The following is a 23,164-nucleotide window of genomic DNA, read 5'->3' as shown; positions in this document are numbered from 1 at the left end:
CCATCCTTGAAGTTCACCCCATACTATTATATATCATTGGAAAGATCTCGATGTCTACTTTCGAATGCAATTGAGAGCGCATCATTCCAAGCTCTACAGCTCAAGTTATCCTCCTTGGAATGTGAAGAGGTCAGCTGGCCTTACTGTAGGTTGATACCATGTTCATCTATGCACTTTTGAGGCAGTTTTCTCCCTCAGATTTAGTGTCCACCATGCAGTGCCATATATGCTTGGAAAGCTCTAGATGTCTACTTTTTAATGCCACTAAAATCATCTCATTTGAATTTTTGTAGCTCAGGTTATTCTTTTTGGAGTGTAAAGAGGTCATGGTTGCAAATCCTCTTTGCTCCTTTTGAGCTTAATTGAGCTTAATTTGTGCTTCTTTGCTTCTTTTTCTACGTATTTCCTACAAAGTTTATCAAACCAAAAGATCAAAGAAATATAACATTTAAGCATAAAAACATTCAATATTTAAGCGTAAATCATCAATTTTTTGTATGAAAAAGCATAGAAAAACATGACATGATGACATGTCATCACAACACCAAACTTAAACCTTCCTTGTCCCCAAGGAAGAAAAGAATCATGCAATAAAGATTGACAATCCAAGGTGAGAAGAATAGCAAGTTAATGTTCATGGTAGGCTAGTTTTCTATGCATGCTACAATCACAAAAGAAATGTAAATGATTGATGCTTCTTTCTAGCTCATTTTATGAAATCTTTTCCTTATATTTCTTCCTTGAAACAAGCTATTGAATTTATTTTTTTTACTAGCTTCTCCTTTTGGGTGCTTTACCCCATGAGTTGATAACAAAGCTACGATTCTAAATGCTTTGTTTTCAAGTATTACCACTTAATACATAAGCACCACAAGCATTTGAATTAGAGAACTTCATTAAGCTCATTTGTTTCTTTTCTTGACTCTCTAATCATTGATGCTCAGAACCTTGAGCTTTGAGGGAGTGCATTTGCACTTGAGCCTAACCTTGATTTCTACGTGTTTTGTTTTCAAGCTTTTTGCTTGATACATAAACACCACAAGTACTTAACAATGGAATTGTCATTGGTACTCAGAGCCTTCAGCTTTCTCATTCTTTCCATTTTGCTTTTCTTAATTTGCAATTGCTTCTTCAAGGTTTTCATGATTTCAAAAGATTTCACAAAATGTCCTAGATAAAAACTTCAATTAAATAAAATCCAATGCAATTGAGCAACAATTAATCATACTAGCCTTCCAATTACTTGTATGCTCATGCTAAATTCTTCTTTAATTCCTTGTTTGTTTATGATCATGATGGTTTACTTCTTTTGAACTCACAGAATTCAAGTTGGTAGTCATAATGCCACAGCAAGATGTTACAAATCAAAATTCAAGCTATGCTTATTCATACCACACATGCATATAGAGAATATAAAGACAATCATGCAATTTAAAGTGCTGGAAACAAATGAGAGGAAAAAGAACTTTACAACCTTGTAATTCATCTTCTCTATTGTTATCATTTTCCTCCCATTCTCCTCCTTTCCATACCACACTTAAAATGCTTGCTCATCCTTAAGCAACAATTAGAACAATGGTGGTGGGGTCTAAAATGTATCATGAATGTCTTACACAAGAAGATGTCAGTAGCATATGTGTTTAAGCAAGCAAGTTAAAAATAACCATCAAGGCACAGAGAAATAGAAACATTGTGATTGCAAACATAAGAGGGTGTGCATGATACATTGCATAAAGAATAAGTGGCACACAAACTTAGTGTGACACTTTCACTTGAAATTGATGCAAGTATCCAGTAAGGATTGGAAGCAAATTTTGTTGCATAGCAACACCAAACTTAGAATGCAGTCACATGTCCATTTTATTTGAACTAAGACTAAGCAAAGGAAACTGTTATATGTTAAATACAATCACCAAGCCAAGAATCTATCATTAATAAGGATTTCTTGGTGATGTATTAACAAAAATAGTTAATAAAAGAAAGCACTAAAAACAAGGAAATGACTAAAACAAAGAGAAAACTAAAATTGTCTAACTAAAAGAAAGATAACACTGGCCTTATGATTATGCAGACAAGTGGTGTTGCTGAATGAATTGCATAGAAAAATAAGTGGCACACGAAACTTAGAATCTTAGTGTGACACTTCCTTGTAGAATTGATGCAATCATCCAAAGGGATTGAAAACAAATTGTTGTAGGGCAACACCAAACTTAGAGTGTAACCATATGCCAATTTATTAAAATTTAAACAAAGCAGACAGAGAACATAAACAAAGCAAAGAAATGAAATGTTACCCAAGGTTGGGTTGCCTCACAACAAGCGCTCTTTTAGTGTCATTAGCTTGACATGTTGTTCTTTACTTTCTTCCTCTTCTTCCAGTTTGTTAAGAGGAATGACCTCAAGGGGGGAAAGATTCAGCTAGTGTCCCCTGTCTTGGCCTCTCCTCAGCAAGCTTCCTTTTGTTAATGGCTTGATTGAGCTTGCTTGCTGGATTAGGGGTAGGATCGGGCTCTTGTTAGTTGCTTTCACTTTTTTGGATTCAAGAATTGGTTACTGTGTGATTATTAGAGTTTTATCTTCATCCTGAGCCTTTTGAATTGCTGGCTCAATGAGCTCTTCCTTCATGTACTTCTCTTCCTCACTTGAGTGTGAATTTTCTTGACTGACTTCCTCACTTTCTTGTTCTTCCACTTCCTCTTTTGCACTCAACATTTGAGTTAATAGCACTTTCATGGAGGAGGTCTGTTGTTCTTCCCAAGATTTCTTCATCTCCTCTTTATATCTTTCAATCACAGATTCAAGTGTTGAGCATCTTTGGTTCAAGGAGGTTTGTGGGGGTTGTGAGCATTCATGTTCCTTTGTCATCTCATGTGGCTTCTGTGGATATGCAAGTTCAGGATCAAATGCCTCCTCCACTTCATTCTTCATTGAAATTTCACTTGATACAGTAGCCTTTTCTTCTTGCCCTTCTACTTTCTTCTTTGCACTCAACATTTGATCTACCATCACTTCCATGTTTGTGAGGGAGTTTTCTCGTTCTTTCCAGGATTTCTTTGTCTCCTCCTTATATCTTTTGAACATGGACTCAAGCTTTGAGAGTCTTTGGTTCATGGAAATTTGTGTTGATTGTGAGTCTTGGAAGGGATTTTCTGTTGAGGCATAGTCAAGTGATGAAGAATTTTCAAATATAGAAATGGGAGGTGAGGTTGGACAATATCTCATGTGATTAGCTTGATCAATTTGTGGCTCTGGAGCAAATCTCCATGGATTGGAGTGCTCAGAATTTGCAATTTTTTTAATGATACTCCCAGCCACCATTAGGATAACGACTTGAATCATTTTGTGGTGGTGAGAAATATCCCATATGATTCTCTTGCTCATCTTGTGGTTCTGAAGCATATCTCCATGGATTGGAGTGCTCAGGATCTGAAATTTCTTGGTGATATTCCCAGCCACCATTAGAGATTTGTGATGGTGGGTAATATCATATAAAAGTTGTTTGATCACAAGATAATTTGAACTCCAATTGAATTTTGTAAAACACAATACCAATGAAAATTGAAATTGCTCATATCAGAGATGAGAATTTCTCAGTGAGGCAATAACAGAAACACCTTGCTTATCAGCAGAGAATAAAAACAAAGAAAAAAAATGCTTAATCTAGACTTCTCACCCACTTAATCATTGTTGATCTAATCAATCCCCGGCAACTGCGTCAAAAACTTGATGGGTGGAAGTCAAAATTCCACACAAAACTCACCGGCAAGTGTACCGGGTCGCATCAAGTAGTAATAACTCACTTAGAGTGAGGTCGATCCCACAGTGATTGATGGATCAAGTAACTTTAGTGGGTGATTAGTTTAGTCAAGCTAACATTGGTGAATTTGATGAAATTGAAGCAATAGAATGTAAATTGTAGGAATTATAAATTGCAGGAAGTAAAGTGACTGAATCTTAAAGAATAAGAAAAGTAAATTGGTAGAATCTTAAATGACAAGAAAGGAAAATTGCATGAAATGTAATGGGGGCTGGGTGCTGGAAATTAAAGAAAGCAATGAAGCAAGCAATCAAAGAGATCTTGAGAACAAGTGACAGGAAATTTAAAGTGCAGTAAAATTAAATTCAGATCACAGTAGCTTAAATGTAAAGTGCAGAGGAACAAAAGTGCAAGAAAGTAAATTGAGTGCAATAGGAACAGAAAGTAAAAATTTCAGAGAAAGAAATTATAGCAGAAAAGTAAACCAGCAAGAAGACTTAGATCAATTCTCAAATCTCAAAGAGAAATTAAGAATTTCTCTTGAAATAGCAAAAACAGAAAGAAAGCCAAGAGCTCAATTGCTGTCTCGATCAAAACAGAAAGAAAATTGCAGAAGAAGGAATTTGAAAATTGCATAAGCCAACTTGAATTCAATACTTGAAATGAAAAAATGCAGAAAAATAAAAGTGTTTCAAAGAGAATTCCCTATTCTACTCTACTCCTATTGCTCTCTAGCAGAGCCAGCCTCCCTAATGAAATGAAACATATGCCTTTTTATAGGCTCTACAAAAGATAAAAATGAAATTGAAATTGAAATTAAATTACAAATTAAATGAAATTCCTAATCTAGCTTGTTCTTGTGCCTTTGAATCATGTCAATGGGAAGAGCGTTGCGTTTACTAACACAACGTAGCGCTATGGGTGCCGTTCGGAGGCCAAACTTAACGCCAGCTTCTGAGGCCCATCCTTGAGGTTCACTCCATACTATTATATATTGTTGGAAAGCTATGGATGTCTAATTTTCAATGCAAATTAGAGCGCATCATTCCAAGCTCTACATCTCAAGTTATCCCCCTTGGAAGGTGAAGAGGTCAGCTGGCCTTACTGCAGGTTGATACCATGTTCATCTATGCACTTTTGGGGCAGTTTTCTCCCTCAAATTTAGTGTCCACCATGCAGTGCCATATATTTTTGGAAAGCTCTAGATGTCTACTTTCTAATGCCATTAAAATCACCTCATTTGGATTTTTTTAGCTCGAATTATTCTTGTTGGAGTGAAAAGAGGTCAGGGTTGCAAATCCTCTTTGCACCTTTTGAGCTTAATTGAGCTTAATTTGTGCTTCTTTGATTTTTTTTCTACTTATTTCCTACAAATTTTATCAAACCAAAAGATCAAAGAAATATAACATTTAAGCACAAAAGCATTCAATATTTAAGCACAAATCATCAATTTCTTGTATGAAAAAGCATAGAAAAAAATGACATGATGACATGTCATCAATACGCCACCCTGTGACTGTCCTTTTTGGGATCACCCATGGGCTGTCAGAAATGGGATAAACAATCCCAACCTCATAAAGTTTAGTGACCTCCTTCTGCACTACTTCCTTCATGGCTGGATTCAATCGCCTCTGTGGTTGTACCACTGGTTTGGCATTATCCTCCAGTAGGATTTTATGCATGCATCGGGCAGGGCTAATTCCCTTAAGGTCACTTATAGTCCACCCAAGGGCGGTCCTATGTGTTTTAAGCACCTGAATTAGTGCTTCTTCTTCCTGTGGCTCTAGTGTGGAGCTTATGATCACAGGAAAGGTCTCTCCCTCTCCCAGAAATGCATATTTCAGGGAGGTGTGGTAATGGCTTAAGCTCAGGCTTTGGAGGCTTCACCTTTTCTTCAAAGGTTTCCAAAGGTTCCTCTGAATCAGGCTGATTATCATCAAGGATATCATCAAGCCTTTCCTTGAAGCTTTCTGCCATGTTGACTTCTTCCACCAGGGAATCAATGAAGTCAATGCTCATGCATTCCTCAGGAATGTCTGGATGCTGCATAGCCTTGACAACATTCAGTACGAACATTTTCTCATTGACTCTTAGGGTTACTTTTCCTTTTTCAACATCAATGAGGGTCCGTCCTGTAACTAGGAAAGGTCTTCCTAGGATAAGGGATGCACTCTTGTGCCCCTCCATGTCCAATACCACAAAATTAGTGGGTAAGGCAAAGGGTCCATCCCTAACGATCATGTCTTCAACTACTCCTAATTGTATCTTAATAGAACCATCAGCAAGTTGAAGGCACAAGCGGGTTGGTTTACCTTCATTAGTCAAACTAAGCTTCTTTATTAGTGAAGCAGGTATTAGGTTGATGCTTGTCCCAGGATCGCATAGATTTGTCCTTATACAAGCATCACCTAGAGTGAAGGGTATCATAAAGCTTCCAAGATCTTTAAGCTTCTCTGGTAAGCTGTTCTGAATGATTGCACTGCATTCCTAAGTGAGGAGGATTGTTTGTGTCACTCTCCAATTCTTCTTATGACTTAGGATGTCCTTCATGAACTTTGCATAAGAAGGTATCTGTTCAAGAGCTTCTGCAAAAGGGAACTTTATCTCTAATGTTCTGAGATACTGCGCAAAGCGGGCAAACTGTTTATCCCTTTTCTCTTGACAGAGTTTCTGAGGAAATGGCATCTTAGCCTTATAATCATCAACCTTGGTTGATGGAGGCTGAATACCATGTGTGTTGGAAGGGGGTTACTACCTTGTTTAGCAGGATTGTTGTCATTAGGTGACTGACCTCCCTTGCTTGGGCGTTCAACGCCCAAGCTCCTGCCCTCTTGGGTGTTTGAACGCCCAGTCTCTACCCATTCCTGGCGTTCAACACCAAGAGAGATACCTCTTTGGGCGTTGAATGCCCAGTCCCTGTGCATTCCCAGCGTTCAATGCCAAGAGGCCTCTTTAGGCATTTGAACGCCCAGTTTCTGCCCATTCCAAGCGTTCAACGCCAAGAGGGATACCTTTTTGGGCATTTGAACGCCCAGTCTCTGCCCTTTCCCGGCGTTCAACTCCAGGGATGGTACTTCTCTGGGCATTTAAACTTCCAGAACCATCTTGTGCATAGATCTGGTTATCCTCTATGGGCTTTTCGTTCTTATTGGGATGAGGTTGGAAGCTCAAGGTTTTCCCATTCCTTAGTCGAATGGCCTGGCATTCATCTGTTATCTGCTTAGATAACTGCTGCCTTGTTTGACTCAACTGGGCTTCTACATTTTTATTAGAAGCCTGAGTTTCTCATATAGCCGCTTGCAATTCTAGCATTTGCTGGGCTAGGTCTTGCAGCTGCTGAGTCAATGGGCCATCTTGCTCTGGAGGGTTAGGTTCAGCAATTACTACCTTAACCTCTCCTTTTATAGAGACCCCAGGAGATGAGTACAGATGCTGATTAATGGCAACTGTCTCAATAAACTCTTGGGTTTCATGAATGGTCTTTCTCATGTGTATGGAGCCACCTAAAGAGTGGTCCAAAGACATTTTAGCCATCTCTGAAAGCCCATAGTAGATGATGTCTAATTGTACCCATTCTGAAAATATTTAAGTGGGACATTTTCTTAGCATCTTCCTATACCTCTCCCAGGCATCATAAAGAGATTCATTGTCTCCTTGTTCGAAGCCTTGGATGTCCAGTCTTAGTTGGGTGTTCTTTATTGGGGGGAAGTACTGGTTTAAAAACTTGTCCACTAACTTTTCCACATTTTTAAACTAGTTTTAGGCTAGTTATTGATACAGAAAAATTACATCTGCATAAACTACTGGCAAGTATACCGGGTCGCATCAAGTAGGAAAACTCACCAGAGTGACGTCGATCCCATAGGGATTGATGGATCAAGCAACTTTAGTGAGGTGATAAGTCTAGTCAAGCGAATATTGAAAGGATTTGGTAAAATTTGATTAACAGAATGTAAATGGCAAGGAATTTAAAGTGCTTAAAATAAATTGGCAGAAACTTAAATGGCATGAAAAGTAAAGAGCTGAATCTTAAAGAGCAAGAAACTTAAATTGTATGAAACTTAAAGGGGCTTGGGTTCTGGGAAATTAAAATGAGAAATAACAGAAGGAAAGATTCATTAGGGATTGGAGATATCATAATCCATAATAAATCAAATGGGTCTCAACTTCCTTCTCGATCATATGAGTAGGTCTATGGCGGATTGTAATTGATTGGATCCAAATTCCTTGGCAATCCAATTTCTCTAATCATAGTAAATCATGCCAATTCCTTGAACTAATTGTCATGAGAAGAGGTTAAGTGCATTTCTCTCATCCATAGGCCACACTAACTCTCAAGACCTCAATTCCTCCGGAATGGTGTTGATCAAGAGAGTTGTGAAGGATAGAGCTCCAATTCTAATGCTCATGATTCTCCTTCCGAGGCTCATACAAGCATTCAATTGAATCAAACCCCCTTCCAGAGTGAATGATTCACAATCAAAACAGAAGGTATCCTATAGCTACCCAAGCGGATTGAGAAGAAGAAGATGTTCATTCAATCATGTGAATTACAACAGAGCTCCTCCCCCTAATGAGTTGGGATCAGTGAATCATAGCTATGAGAACATTTGCAGGAAATGAAAGTAAATTGACAGAAATGTAAAATTACAACAGAGAAGAAGTGCAGAAAATTGTAATTTGTATAAAAGTAAAATTGAATTCAGTACAAGCTAACAAAAAAGTGCAGAAAGTAAAATGGGAACAAAAGAGAAATTCGATACTAAGCTCTCTGGAGTCTCTAATCCTCCAAGAGAGCTCTGGAGTCTCTAATCCTCCAGCCTCTATCCTACCAGCGCCTCCTAGGCCTAACTTAAACTCAATGCTATTTATACACTTTCTGTATTTAGTCTTCAAGTCTTTGGATTGGGATGGCCTTTGTTGAAAAAGTTAAAGTGCCTCTCAATGACGTAGGAGGGACGTTTGGCAACTAACATTTATACTCTGCATGGTGCTCAATTATAGTGGAGTCACCATCAACGTTGGTGATCAACGTTTATGAGAAAACTTTGGGTCAAACGTTGTGAATAAAAGAATCTGGGCAGTGCCCTCAACGTCGGGACACCGACGTTTGTCCACCCACGCGTATGCATTACCCATGCGTACGCGACAAAACAGCATTTTGCGCGTATGCGTTGCTCACGCGTTTGCGAGATCGGCAAAAATGCATGTCCACGCATACGCGTCATCGACGCGTACGCGTCACTGCAAAATTTTCCAACTCCAAATTTTGAAATCTTTTTCGCAGGCATTGGAGGTAACGTTCGTGAGGCAACGTTCCCTCCAACGTTGGCTTTGCCACGCATGCGCGTCACCCACGCGTACGCGTGGAGAGTCAATTTCCACGGTCACGCGTGGGCGTCGCTGCAAATTTTTCCAATTCCAGAAATCAAAATTTATCGAAGACGTTAGACTCAACGTTGGATTGCCAACTTTACCTCTAACGTTGCACCCCTTTTTGCAAGAACGTTGCCAGCAACTTTGGTGAGCCAACTTTGGCCACCAACGTTGCTTCCTCATGAAAATGCACCAATTTAACCATGTTTGATTGAATCAAGATATACACGAATTTCTCATCCAATTACTTACTTATTGCTCAAGAAAGTGCATGAAACCTAATGAAAACAAATGAAAAATGGTTGTGAAATTAGTCTAAGATGACTTGATTGTTCAAACTCCCTCATTCCTTGTTGATATTCCCAGCCACCATGAGGATAATGACATGAATCATTTTGTGGTGTTGGGCAATATCCCATGTAATTTGCATGATCATTTCATCGCCCTGGAGTATATCCCCACTGGGTGGATTGCTCATAATCTATCATTTCTTGGTGATATTCCCAGCCACCATTAGGATAATGGCTTGAATTATTTTGTGGAGGTGGATAATATCCCATGAAATTTGCTTGATCAAAAGATGAGGTAAACTCCATTTGAATTTTCTAAAACATAATCACCAAGGAAAATTGAAATTCCTCATGTCATAGATAAGAATTTCTTAGTGAGGCAATAACACAAACACCTTACTATCAAGAGAAAATAGAAAATTAAAAGAAAATGCTTAATCTAGACTTATCACCCACTTAATCATTGTCAATCTAAATCAATCCCCGGCAATGGCGCCAAAAACTTGATACCAAAAACTTGCATCCGCATAAACTACCGGCAAGTATACCGGGTCGCATCAAGCAGTAAAACTCACCAGAGTTAGGTCGATCCCACAGGGATTGATGGATCAAGCAACTTTAGTGGGGTGATAAGTCTAGTCAAGTGAATATTAAAAGGATTTAGTGAAATTTGATTAACAGAATGTAAATGGCAAGGAATTTAAAGTGCTAAAAATAAATTGGCAGAAACTTAAATGGCACGAAAAGTAAAGAGCTGAATCTTGAAGAGAAAGAAACTTAAATTGTATGAAACTTAAAGGGGCTTGGGTGCTGGGAAATTAAAATGAGAAATAATAGAAGGAAAGAATCATTAGGGATTGGAGATATCATAATCCATAATGAATTAAATGGGTCTCAACTTCCTTCTCAATCATATGAGTAGATCTATGGCGGATTGTAATTGATTGGATCCAAATTCCTTGGTAATCCAATCTCTCTAATCACAATCAATCTTGCCAATTCCTTGATCTAATTGTCATGAGAAGAGGTTAAGTGCATGTCTCTCATCCATAAGCCACACTAACTCTCAAGACCTCAATTCCTCCCGAATAGTGTTGATCAAGAGAGTTGTGAAGGATAGAGCTCCAATTCTAATGCTCATGATTCCCCTTCCGAGGCTCACACAAGCATTCAATTGAATCAAACCCCCTTCCGGAGTGAATGATTCACAATCAAAACAGAAGGTATCCTATAGCTACCCAAGCGGATTGAGAAGAAGAAGATGTTCATTCAATCATGTGAATTATAACAGAGCTCCTCCCCCTAATAAGTTAGGATTAGTGAATTATAGCTCTGAGAATATTTGCAGGAAATGAAAGTAAAATGACGGAAATATAAAATTGTAACAGAGAAGAAGTGCAAGAAATTGTAATTTGCATAAAAGTAAAACTGAATTCAGTACAAGCTAAGAAGAAAGTACAGAAAGTAAAATGGGTACTAAAGAGAAATTCTACACTAAGCTCTCTGGAGTCTCTAATCCTCCAGCATCTATCCTACCAGTGCCTCCTAGTCCTAACTTAAACTCAATGCTATTTATACAATTTTTGTATTCAGTCTTCAAGTCTTTGGATTGGGCTTTTGGCCTTTGATGAAGCAATTTAAAGTGACTCTTAATGACATTAGGAGGGACGTTTGGCAACTAATGTTTAAACTCTGCATGGTGCTCAATTATAGTGGAGTCAGCATCAACATTGGTGATCAATGTTTTTGAGAAAATGTTGGGTCAAACGCTGTGAATAAAAAAATCTGGGCATTGCCCTCAACGTTTGAATCAACGTTGGTGCACCAAAATTCGTCCACCCATGCGTACCCGTTGCTCACGCGTTCGCAAGATTGGAAAAAATGCAAGTGCACGCGAACGCGTCACGGTAAATTTTCCAACTCCAAATTTTGAAATCTTTTTCATAGGCGTTGGAGGTAATGTTGGTGAGGCAACGTTCCCTCCAACATTGTCTTTATCACGCGTTGGCGTCACCCACGCGTACGCGTGGAATGTTAATTTCCACGGTCACACGTGCGCGTCGCTGCAAATTTTTCAAATTCCAAAAATCAAAATTTATCAAAGACGTTGGACTCAACGTTGGATTGGCAACATTACCTCCAACGTTGCACCCCTTTTTGCAAGAACATTGCCAGCAACGTTGGTGAGCCAACTTTGGCTACCAACGTTGTTTCCTCTGCTTCTTTCTCTACTTCTTCCCTGCTTCTCTTTACCTATCATCAACCAAACACATGCATCAAAGCTTTGCCCAAAATCACAAGAATTTGCATCATTCATAACAATCAAGTAAATCTTGCATAAATATCATGAAAATCCACCAATTTAACCATGTTTGATTGAATCAAGATATGCATGAATTTCTTATCCAATTACTTACTTATTTCTCAAGAAAGTGCATGAAACCTAATGAAAACAAATGAAAAATGCTTGTGAAACTAGCCTAAGATGACTTGTCATCAGTTATCCAACCACCTTTTTGCTTGGTTCTTTACTGCCAAAAGAAAAAGCAATAACCTGTAGACATCTTGGTCTACTCCCTCCCTGTGTACTGTGTAAGCAATTTTTAAGAAATCTGCCAGGAATTTTGTAGGTTCTTCCTGAGGAATCCCAGAATACTGGCAGTTTTGCTGTAATAGGGTAATAATTGAGGGTTCACATCAAAGCTACTAGCTCTAATGTGAGGTATGCTGATACTTCTTTCATAGAAGTTAGCAGTGGAATTTGTATAAGATTCCAGAGTTCTCTTGAACTCTTCATTCCCACTTGGGTTCATGATTGAAGAAAGGTAGAAGGAAAAGAAGCAAAAATAGAGATAGGAGAGTTGAATAAGAATTAAAATATTTTTGTTTTTATTTATTTATTTAATTAATTTTAAAAAATTAAGTTATTAATTTAAAAAGAATTTAAAATTTAAATGTTGATTTTCGAAAAATAGAAGGGAGAGAAGAGAGGGAAATTTTCGAAAATTAAGAGAGAAAAGAGTTAATTAGGTAGTTTTGAAAAAGAAGAGAGAGAGAGAAGTGATATTGTTTTCGAAAATTAAGAATAGAAAAGTCAGTTAGGTGATTTTGAAAAATAAGAGAGAGAAGATAAGATATCAATTAAGAAAAGATAAAAACAAAAAATGAAAATAAAACATAAGTTAATAAAAGATTTAAATTTAAAATAAGATAAGAAGTAAGATAAGAAAAGTTTTTAAAATTAAAATTTGAAATTAGAAAAAGATAAGATAAGTTTTTTAAATTTTGAAAAAGATATGATTAGTTTTGAAAAATATAAGATTTTTGAAAAAGATATGTTTTTTAATTTTGAAAGATTTAATTTTTGAAAACTTGACAACTAAAATATGATAAGATAAAATTTTTAAATTTGAAATCTGAATTTTATATGTAATTTTCGAAAATTATGGTTAGAATTTGTTAGAAAATATATTTTTTATTTTAAATTAGTGAGGAGAGAGAAACCCAAGTAAAAGACACCAAATTTAAAATTTTTAGATCTAGTGCACCCAATTTTCGAAAATTTGAAGGAAAACACAAGGAGACACCAAACTTAAAAATTTTAAGATGAAAACAAATACAAGACTCAAGAACACTTTGAATGTTAAAAAGAACACAAAGAAGAAGTCTCAAAGAATACAAGAACATAAAAAGAACACCAAACTTAAAACTTTTAGAAAACTAAAATAAATTTTTCGAAAAGAACACAAAGAAAAATAACAAGAAAACACCAAACATAAAAATTGAAACAAGGTTTAAATAAAGGAAAATTATTTTTGAAAAGTTTTTTTGAAAGAAAGACTCCAAAGAACACAAATTACCAAGAACATAAGCACAACGCTCTAACCAATTGAACACAAAAATTAAAATTATTTTTGAAAAACCCTTTTTTTTTTAAAAAAATTTTGAAAAAAATAGAGAAGGAAAAATAAAAATAAAAATAAAAGACTCAACAAGAACACAAGAATAAATGAAAATAGAATAAAGTAAAATAGAACAAAGTAAAATAAAACTAAGACTGAAAAAAGAACGATCATACCATGGTGGGTTGTCTCCCACCTAGCACTTTGCTTTTACGTCCTTAAGTTGGACGCTCATTAGGCTCATTCTGCTTCTGTTGGTGGGTCTTCCAAGAAAAAAACCTCTAGTTCTTTGTTATTCTTCAACTTCTCACCATGATAAAGCTTCAGGCGATATCCATTGACCTTTAAGAATTTGGATCTAGAATGATGACGCAGGTGGAAAACTCCGTATGGCTCTGCCTTTTCTACTCTATATGGACCTTCCCATCTTGATCTCAGTTTGCCTGGCATAAGCCTCAGTCTAGAGTTATAAAGAAGAACTAACTCCCCTGGTCTGAATTCTCTCCTTTTTATGTGCTTGTCATGGACAACCTTCATCTTTTCTTTGTATCTCCTGGAGTTATTATATGCTTCTAGGCGAAGATTCTCCAGTTCTGCTAGTTGCAGCTTTCTTTCAGCACCAGCTTTCTCAAGATTAATGTTGCACTCCCTCACAGCCAAGAAAGCCTTGTGTTCCACCTCCACTGGAAGGCGGCAAGCCTTTCCGTATACTAAGCAGAAAGGGCTCATCCCAATGGGTGTCTTGTAAGCTATTCTATACGCCCAGAGTGCATCTTGTAGCCTGGCACTCCAGTCCTTCCTATGAGGTTTTACTATCTTCTCAAAAATACGTTTAATCTCTCTGTTAGAGACTTCTGCTTGTCCATTGGTCTGGGGATGGTAAGCTGTTGCTACTTTGTGAATTATCCCATGCCTCTTCAGTAATCCTGTTAGTCTCCTGTTACAAAAGTGAGTGCCTTGATCACTCACGATTGCTTGTGGTGATCCAAAATGGCAAATAATATGGTTTCTAACAAAGGAAACAACAGTGTTAGCATCATCAGTACAGGTAGGAATTGCTTCCACCCATTTAGAAACATAATCTACAGCTAATAGTATATAAAAGTAACCATTAGAATTTAGAAATGGACCAATGAAGTCAATACCCAAACATAAAAAATTTCACAGAAAAGCATAATTTGTTGAGGCATCTCATCCCTCTTAGATATATTACCCAACCTTTGGCAAGGGGAACAAGATTTAAAAAATTCAGCAGCGTCTTTAAAAAGAGTAGGCCACAAGAATCCACAGTCTAGAATTTTTCTAGCTGTTCTTTGAGGGCTAAAATGTCCTTCACTCTCAGATGAGTGGCAGGCCTCTAAAATGGACTGAAGTTCTGATTGAGGCACACACCGTCTAATTACCTGGTCAGCACCACACCTCCACAAATATGGATCATCCCATATAAAATATTTAGACTTGCTTTTCAGCTTGTCTCTTTGATGCTTAGTAAAATTTGGAGGAAAAGTGTGGCTAACTAGATAATTAGCTACAGGTGCATACCAAGGAACTACTTCAGATACTGCATGTAAGCTATCAAATGGAAAATTAACAGTTATAGGAGTGGAATCATCCTTAATTTGCTCAAGGCAACTCAAGTGGTCTGCCACTAAATTTTGGTTACCACTCCTATCCTTAATTTCTAAATTAAATTCTTACAGCAGCAGTATCTAACGTATTAGCCTTGGTCCGGACTCCTTTTTAGCTAATAGATATTTTAGAGCTGCATGGTCTGAGTACACTACTACCTTAGTACCAAGTAAATAAGCTCGAAATTTATCCAGAGCAAAAACAATAGCAGTAGTATTGTTAGATTGAGCAGCATCTAAAGTCTTAGATGCATAAGCTATTACAAAAGGGTCCTTACCTTCACGCTGAGCCAGTGCTGCTCCTGCTGCATGGTTGGAAGCATCACACATAATTTCAAATGGCTGGCTCCAGTCTGGTCCTCTCACAATTGGAGCTTGAGTCAGAGCGATCTTCAGCTTATCAAATGCCTGCATACAGTCCTCACTGAACTCGAACTCAATATTTTTCTGCAGCAATCTGGATAAAGGCAATGCTACCTTACTGAGGTCCTTAATGAATCTCCTGTAAAAACCTACGTGGCCAAGGAACGAACGCACTTCGTGATGACATGTCAACATGTCATGTTTTTCTATGCTTTTTCCTTTGTTTTCAATAGGTTTTATGCACTTTCTTGAGCCATAAGTAAGCCAATTGGGTAAAATTTCATGGTTCCTTTGATTCAATCAATCATGGATAAATTGATGCATTTTCATGAGATTTTGTGCTATAATTGTCATATATTATGAAAGAGAAACAATCTCATGACTTTGAGCCTAGCTTTGATAATTTTGATTGATTGATGATGGGTGAAAAAGCCTTGAAGGAGGTTGAAGAAAAGAATATGGCAAGGGCAAGAAGGAGGACTCATCTTTGAGCTAAAGTTTGCCTCAAACTTAAGCTCAAACGTGAGGAAAAGCAAAACATCACCCAGGGAAGCAAAAAGCTTGCGCTAACGTTTGCCTCAAACTTGAGGTCAAACGTTGCTCCCCACAGCCTGAAGGGGTATACTTCCAACAAGAATAACTTGAGCTACAGAGCTCCAAATGAGGTGATTCAAAAAGAAATGGAAAGTAGGAATCGAGAGCTTTCCAAGCATATATGGCACTGCATGGTGGATGATGAGATATTTTGGTGGAAAAATGAATTTCTCCCAAAACACACAAATCTAACCGGCAAGTATACCGGGTCGCATCAAGTAGTAATAACTCACTTAGAGTGAGGTCGATCCCACAGGGATTGATGGATCAAGCAACTTTAGTGGGTGATTAGTTTAGTCAAGCTAATATTGAGTGAATTGTGTGAAGTTGAGCAACAGAATGTAAAAATTACAGGGAAATTAAAGTTGCAGAATGTAAATGGGCAGAAGCTTAAAGAGCAAGAAATGTAAATTGCAGAAACTTAAATAGCAAGAAATGTAAATTGCATGAAATGTAAAGGGGAGAGGGTGCTGGAAATTAAAAAAGAGCAATAGATCAAAGCTTAGATGAAATTTGACTTGCAGGAAAGAAAAGTGTAGCAGAGACTTGTAGAAACTGAGATTTCAGAAAACTGAATTCAAAATTAGAAAATGACAATTGCAGAAAATTAAAAGTGTATCAAAGGGGACTTTCTATTCTACTCTACTCCTAATGCTCTAGCAGAGCCAGCCTCCTCACAAATATGAAAATGATGCCTTATATAGGCTTTACAAAATGGAAATGAAAATGAAATTAAAAATAAATTACAATTAAATGAAATTCCTATTTTATCTATTTCTTGTGCCTTTGAGTGATGATCATTTGGGCCCTTGCTCTTGATGGAATTGGGTTGATAAAGGCCTTGGTTGATTGCTCTTGGAGTTTGAGGAGGAACCGAATTGAACCGGGTTGAGTTTGCAAAAGTTGGACCAAAAGTTGGAGCTAAAGTTAGGGGTCTAACTTTGGCTCCAACTTTTCATAGCAGCCCACAAAACTTGCTGGTATGAACGTTGGTGCCAACATTAGGGGTCTAACTTTGACCCTAACGTTGGCCTCCCTTATGCACATTTATGGCGCCAACTTTGTCCTCTTGTCATGTTGCCAATTTTATGCCCAATATGGTTGGAAAGCTCTGAATGTCAGCTTTCTAACCCACTTGGAATCACTTCAATTGGACATCTACAACTCAAGTTATGATCATTTGAAGAGGGCATGGTCGCTGGCTTTGGTGTGCAGCGTTTGAGGTAACGTTAGCCCTCAAACGTTGGCGAAAACGCCAGTTCTGGAGGCTCAAATGTATTGTCCAACCCATACTATTATACATTGTTGGAAAGCCCTGGATGTCTACTTTCCAATGCCGTTAGGAGCACATTATTTGGAGCTCTACAGCTCGAGTTATACTCCTTTGAAAGTGCAGAGGTCAAGTGGCCTCACTGCAGGTTGCCACCATGTTCATTTATGCACATTGCGGGGCAGTTTTCTCCCTCAATTTTAGTGTCCACCATGCAGTGCCATATATGCTTGGAAAGCTCTTGATTCCTACTTTCCAATGCTTCTTGAATCACCTCATTTGGAGCTCTGTAGCTCAAGTTATTCTTGTTGGAAGTATACCCCTTCAAGTTGTTGTGGTGTGTGGCGCCAACGTTAGCCTCCAAGTTAGGGGGCTAACGTTGGCGCAAACTTTTGCTCCTTCCCCATTGTAATTCATGTGCCAACGTTAGCCTCCAAGTTAGGGGTCTAACTTTGAGGCTAACTTTTCACCCAAAAGTTTTTGCTTCCTGGTTCAACTTATTCCATTGTCCTCTCTTTACTCCTAGCCATTCCTTCTTGCTTCACCCTTTCTCCAAGCCTTCTTCACCTATCATTAATCAACCAAACACATCAAAGCTATGCTCAAAATCATGAGATATTCATTCTTTCATAATATGTGAAAATTTTAGCATAAAACCTCATGAAATAGCATGAATTCATACATGGTTGATTAAATCAAAGGAAGCATGAAAATCTACCCACTTGGCTTGCTTATGGCTCAAGAAAGTGCATAAAACCTATTGAAAACAAAGGAAAAAGGCATAGAAAAACATGACATGATGACATGTCATCACAACACCAAACTTAAACCTTGCTTGTCCCCAAGCAAGAAAAGAATCATGCAATAAAGATTGACAATCCAAGGTAAGAAGAATAGCAACTCAATGTTCATGGTAAGCTAGTTTTCTAAGCATGCTACAATCACAAAAGAAATGTAAATGATTGATGCTTCCATCTAGCTCAATTTATGAAATCTTTCTTTTATATTTCTTCCTTGAAACAAGCTTTTGATTTTCTTATTTAGCTTCTCCTTTTGGGTGCTTTGCCCCATGAGTTGATAACAAAGCTACGACTTCTAAATGCTTTGTTTTCAAGTATTACCACTTGATACATAAGCACCACAAGCATTTGATTAGAGGACTTCATTAAGCTCATTTTTCTTTTCTTTTCTTAACTCTCTAATCATTGATGCTCAGAGCCTTGAGCTTTGAGGGAGTGCTTTTGCACTTTGAGCCTAGCCTTGACTTCTAAGTGTTTTGTTTTCAAGCATTTGGCTTGATACATAAACACCACAAGTACTTAGCAAATAAATTGCCATTGGTACTCAGAGCCTTCAGCTTTCTCATTCTTTCCCTTTTTCTTTTCTTGCTTTATTTTGCATTTGCTTCTTCAAGGTTTTCATGATTTTAAAAGATTTCACAAAATGTCCTAGATGAAAACTTCAATTAAATAAAATCTAATGCAATTAAGCAACAATCAAACATACTAGCTTACCAATACTTTTATGCACATGCTAAAATCTTCTTTACTGCCTTGTTTGTTTATGATCATGATACTTTGTTGCTTTTGAATTCACAAAACTCAAGTTGGTCATCATAATGACATAGCACCATGTTGCAATTTAGACATCAAACTATGCCTTTTCATACACTCATGAATACAGAGAAGGTACAGACAATCATGCAGTTTATGGTGCTTGAAACAAATGAGAGGAAAAGGAACTTTACAACCTTGTAGTTCATCTTCTCTATTGTTGTCATTTTCCTCCCATTCTCTTCCTTCCCATACCAAACTCAGAATGCTTGTTCATCCTCAAGCAACTATTAGAACCGTGGCTATGGGGCTAAGATGGATCATGAATGTCTTACACAAGGAATGTTAGTAGTACATGTGTTTCAAGCAAGCAAAATTAAAGATAATAATCAAGGCACAAGAGACAGAGACATTGTGATTGCATACTTAAGAAGGTGAGCATAATACTCTGCATAGAAGATAAATGGCACACCAAACTTAGTGTGACACTTTCACTTGGAATTAATGCAAGTATCTTGTAAGAATTGGAACTAAATTTTGTTGCATAGCAACACCAAACCTAGAATGCAACCATATGTCAATTTATTTGAACTAAAACTAAACAAAAGAAACTGTTATATGTTAAATACAATCACCAAATGAAGACTCTGTTATGAATAAGGATGTCTTGGTGATGTATTAACAAAAACAGTTAATGAAGGAAGGCATTAAAAACAAGTAAATAAATGAAACAAAGAGAAAACAAAAATTATCCAACTAAGAAGAAAAATAACACTGTAAAAGGCAATATGATTATACAGACAAGTGATGTTGCTGGATTGATTTGCATAGAAAAATAGGTGGCACACCAAACTTAGAATCTTGGTGTGTCACTTTCATGTAAAATTGATGCAATCATCCATGAAGATGGAAAACAGTTTGTTGCAGGGCAACACCAAACTTATAATGTGATCATATGCCAATTTATTGAAATTTAAACAAAGCAAGGAAAAGAAATGTACCTACTGTCTACCTGTTCTTTACTTTCTTCCTCTTCTTCCAATTTGTTAAGAGAAATGACTTCAAAGGAGGAGAAGTTTCAGCTAGTGCCCCCTGTCTTGGTCTCTCCTCAGCAAGCTTCCTTGTGAAATTGGCTTGATTGATCTTGCTTGCTGGATCAGGGGGAGGATTGTTTGCAGTTGACCTTCTCATGAATGTTGTCCTTGGTGTCTTGGTCACAATCCTCTTCTTGGTGCTTTTGTTAATTGCCTTCACTTCTTGGATGTCAAGACATAGTTGCTGTGTGATTATTGGAGTGATTTCTTCATTCAGGGCCTCTTGTATTGGTGGTTCCATGAACTCCTCCTTTATGTACTTCTCTGCATCACTTGAGTTTGGAATGACTTCTTCACTTTCTTGCTCCTCCACTTCCTCTTTTACACCCAACATTTGTTTCAATCGCTCTATCATGGGGGAGGTTTGTCGATCTTCCCAACATTTCTTCATCTCCTCGTCATACCTTTCAATCATGGATTCAAATGTTGAGGCGTTTTGGTCCAGGGAGGTTTGTGAGAGTTGTGAGTCTTCATGTTCTCTTGTCATCTCAAATGTAGTTTCAGGTTCAACCACCTCATTCTTCATTGAAAGTTCACTTGATGCAATGGCCTCCTTATCTTGCTCTTCCACTTTCTCCTTCATATCCATCAATTGGCCTTCATTTTTCTTGCTCAGTGGTTCTAAGTGTTTCCTTATTTTCTCTAAATCTTCATTCATATTTTTTAAGAGACTTTCTTCCCTTTTCCAGGCTTGTTGTTGTTCCTTCATGAATTGTTCTTGTCTTTTCAACAATTCTCTGGATTTTTGAAGTGGATCTTCATTTTGCTCTTCCACCTCCTCCTTTTTTGCAATTTCACTTAACACAGGGACCTTGCATTCTTGTTTTTCCATTTTCTCCTTCCTTGCATTCAACAATTGGCCTGCCATCACTTCCATGTTTTTGAATGAATTCTCTTGCTCGTTCCAAGATCTTTGCACCTCCCTCTCATATTTTTCAAACATGATCTCTAGCTTTGAGAGGCCTAGGTTCGTGGAAGTTTGTGTTGAGGCATATTTAGGTGATGAAGAATTTTCAAATGTAGAAGTGGGCGGTGAGGTTGGACAATCTCTCATGTGAGTTAACTGCTCAGAATTTGCAGTTTCTTGGTAATACTCCCAGCCACCTTTGAAATAATGACTTGAATCATTTTGTGGTGGAGGAAAATATCCCATATGTTTTTCTTTCTCATCTTGTAGTTCTGAGGCATGGCTCCATGAATTGGAGAGCCCAGAATTTGAAGTTTCTTGGTGATATTCCCATCCATCATTAGAGATTGGTGATGGTGGATGATATCCCATAGAATTTGTTTGATCATGAGATGAGTTGAACTCCATTTGAGTTTTGTAAAACACACAACCAAGGAAAATTGAAATTACTCATATCAGAGATGAGAATTTCTTAGTGAGGCAAAAACTCAAACACCTTGGTTTCACTTTGAAACAGAAACCAAAAATAAAGAAAATGCTTAATCTAGACTTCTCACCCACTTAATCATTGTTGATCTAATCAATCCCCGGCAACGGCGCCAAAAACTTGATGAGATATTTTGGTGGAAAAATGAATTTCTCCCAAAACACACAAATCTAACCGGCAAGTATACCGGGTCGCATCAAGTAGTAATAACTCACTTAGAGTGAGGTCGATCCCACAGGGATTGATGGATCAAGCAACTTTAGTGGGTGATTAGTTTAGTCAAGCTAATATTGAGTGAATTGTGTGAAGTTGAGCAACAGAATGTAAAAATTGCAGGGAAATTAAAGTTGCAGAATGTAAATGGGCAGAAGCTTAAAGAGCAAGAAATGTAAATTGCAGAAACTTAAATAGCAAGAAATGTAAATTGCATGAAATGTAAAGGGGAGAGGGTGCTGGAAATTAAAAAAGAACAATAGATCAAAGCTTAGATGAAATTTGACTTGCAGGAAAGAAAAGTGTAGCAGAGACTTGTAGAAACTGAGATTTCAGAAAACTGAATTCAAAATTAGAAAATGACAATTGCAGAAAATTAAAAGTGTATCAAAGGGGACTTTCTATTCTACTCTACTCCTAATGCTCTAGCAGAGCCAGCCTCCTCACAAATATGAAAATGATGCCTTATATAGGCTTTACAAAATGGAAATGAAAATGAAATTAAAAACAAATTACAATTAAATGAAATTCCTATTTTATCTATTTCTTGTGCCTTTGAGTGATGATCATTTGGGTCCTTGCTCTTGATGGAATTGGGTTGATAAAGGCCTTGGTTGATTGCTCTTGGAGTTTGAGGAGGAACCGAATTGAACCGGGTTGAGTTTGCAAAAGTTGGACCAAAAGTTGGAGCTAAAGTTAGGGGTCTAACTTTGGCTCCAACTTTTCATAGCAGCCCACAAAACTTGCTGGTATAAACGTTGGTGCCAACGTTAGGGGTCTAACTTTGACTCTAACGTTGGCCTCCCTTATGCACATTTATGGCGCCAACTTTGTCCTCTTGTCATGTTGCCAATTTTATGCCCAATATAGACTATCATATATGGTTGGAAAGCTCTGAATGTCAGCTTTCTAACCCACTTGGAATCACTTCAATTTGACATCTACAACTCAAGTTATGATCATTTGAAGAGGGCATGGTCGCTGGCTTTGGTGTGCAGCGTTTGAGGTAACGTTAGCCCTCAAACGTTGGCGAAAACGCCAGTTCTGGTTGATAATAGTATGGGGTGGACAATGCATTTGAGCCTCCAAAACCTGACGTTTTCGTCCACGTTTGAGGCAAACGTCGCCTCAAACGTTGCACACCAAATCCAACGACCCTGTCCCCTTCAATGGAGCATAACTTGAGTTGTAGATGTCCAATTGAGGTGATTCTAGTTGCGTTGGAAAGCTGACATTTAGAGCTTTCCAACCATATATAATAGCCTATAGTGGGCATGAAATTGGCAACGTTGACAAGAGGACAAAGAAGCATCCCAAGACTTGAACTTTAAAAACACACCCAGGAGGACTTAACGTTTGAGCTCACGTTTGACCTCAAACGTGAACTCAAACGTGAGTGACAGTAAACCCCCATTCTACATGATGCCATCACAAGACGTTTGAGTCAACATTTGCCTCAAATGTTGACTCAAACGTGAATGATCCCAATTCCATCAAGGCCATCCAGATCCATTCTTCCTCAAATCCAAAGCAAGCTAAGCCCATTACCATCACTCAAAGGCACACAGAGAAGCTAGATTAGAAATTTTTTTCAATTGTAATTTGTTTTTAATTTCAATTTCATTTTTATTTTTATTTGTAAAAAGCCTATATAAAGGCATCAATTCCATCTCATTAGTAGGCTAGCTCTAATAGAGAGCACTAGAGGCTGGCTCCACGAGGGAGTATTA

Source organism: Arachis ipaensis, chromosome B6 (genome assembly GCF_059453495.1).
Source record: "Arachis ipaensis isolate K30076 ecotype BB chromosome B6, ASM5945349v1, whole genome shotgun sequence".
Classification (NCBI taxonomy): domain Eukaryota; kingdom Viridiplantae; phylum Streptophyta; class Magnoliopsida; order Fabales; family Fabaceae; genus Arachis; species Arachis ipaensis.
The sequence above is the reverse complement of the archived record's forward strand: the minus strand, read 5'-3'. Positions refer to the sequence as shown.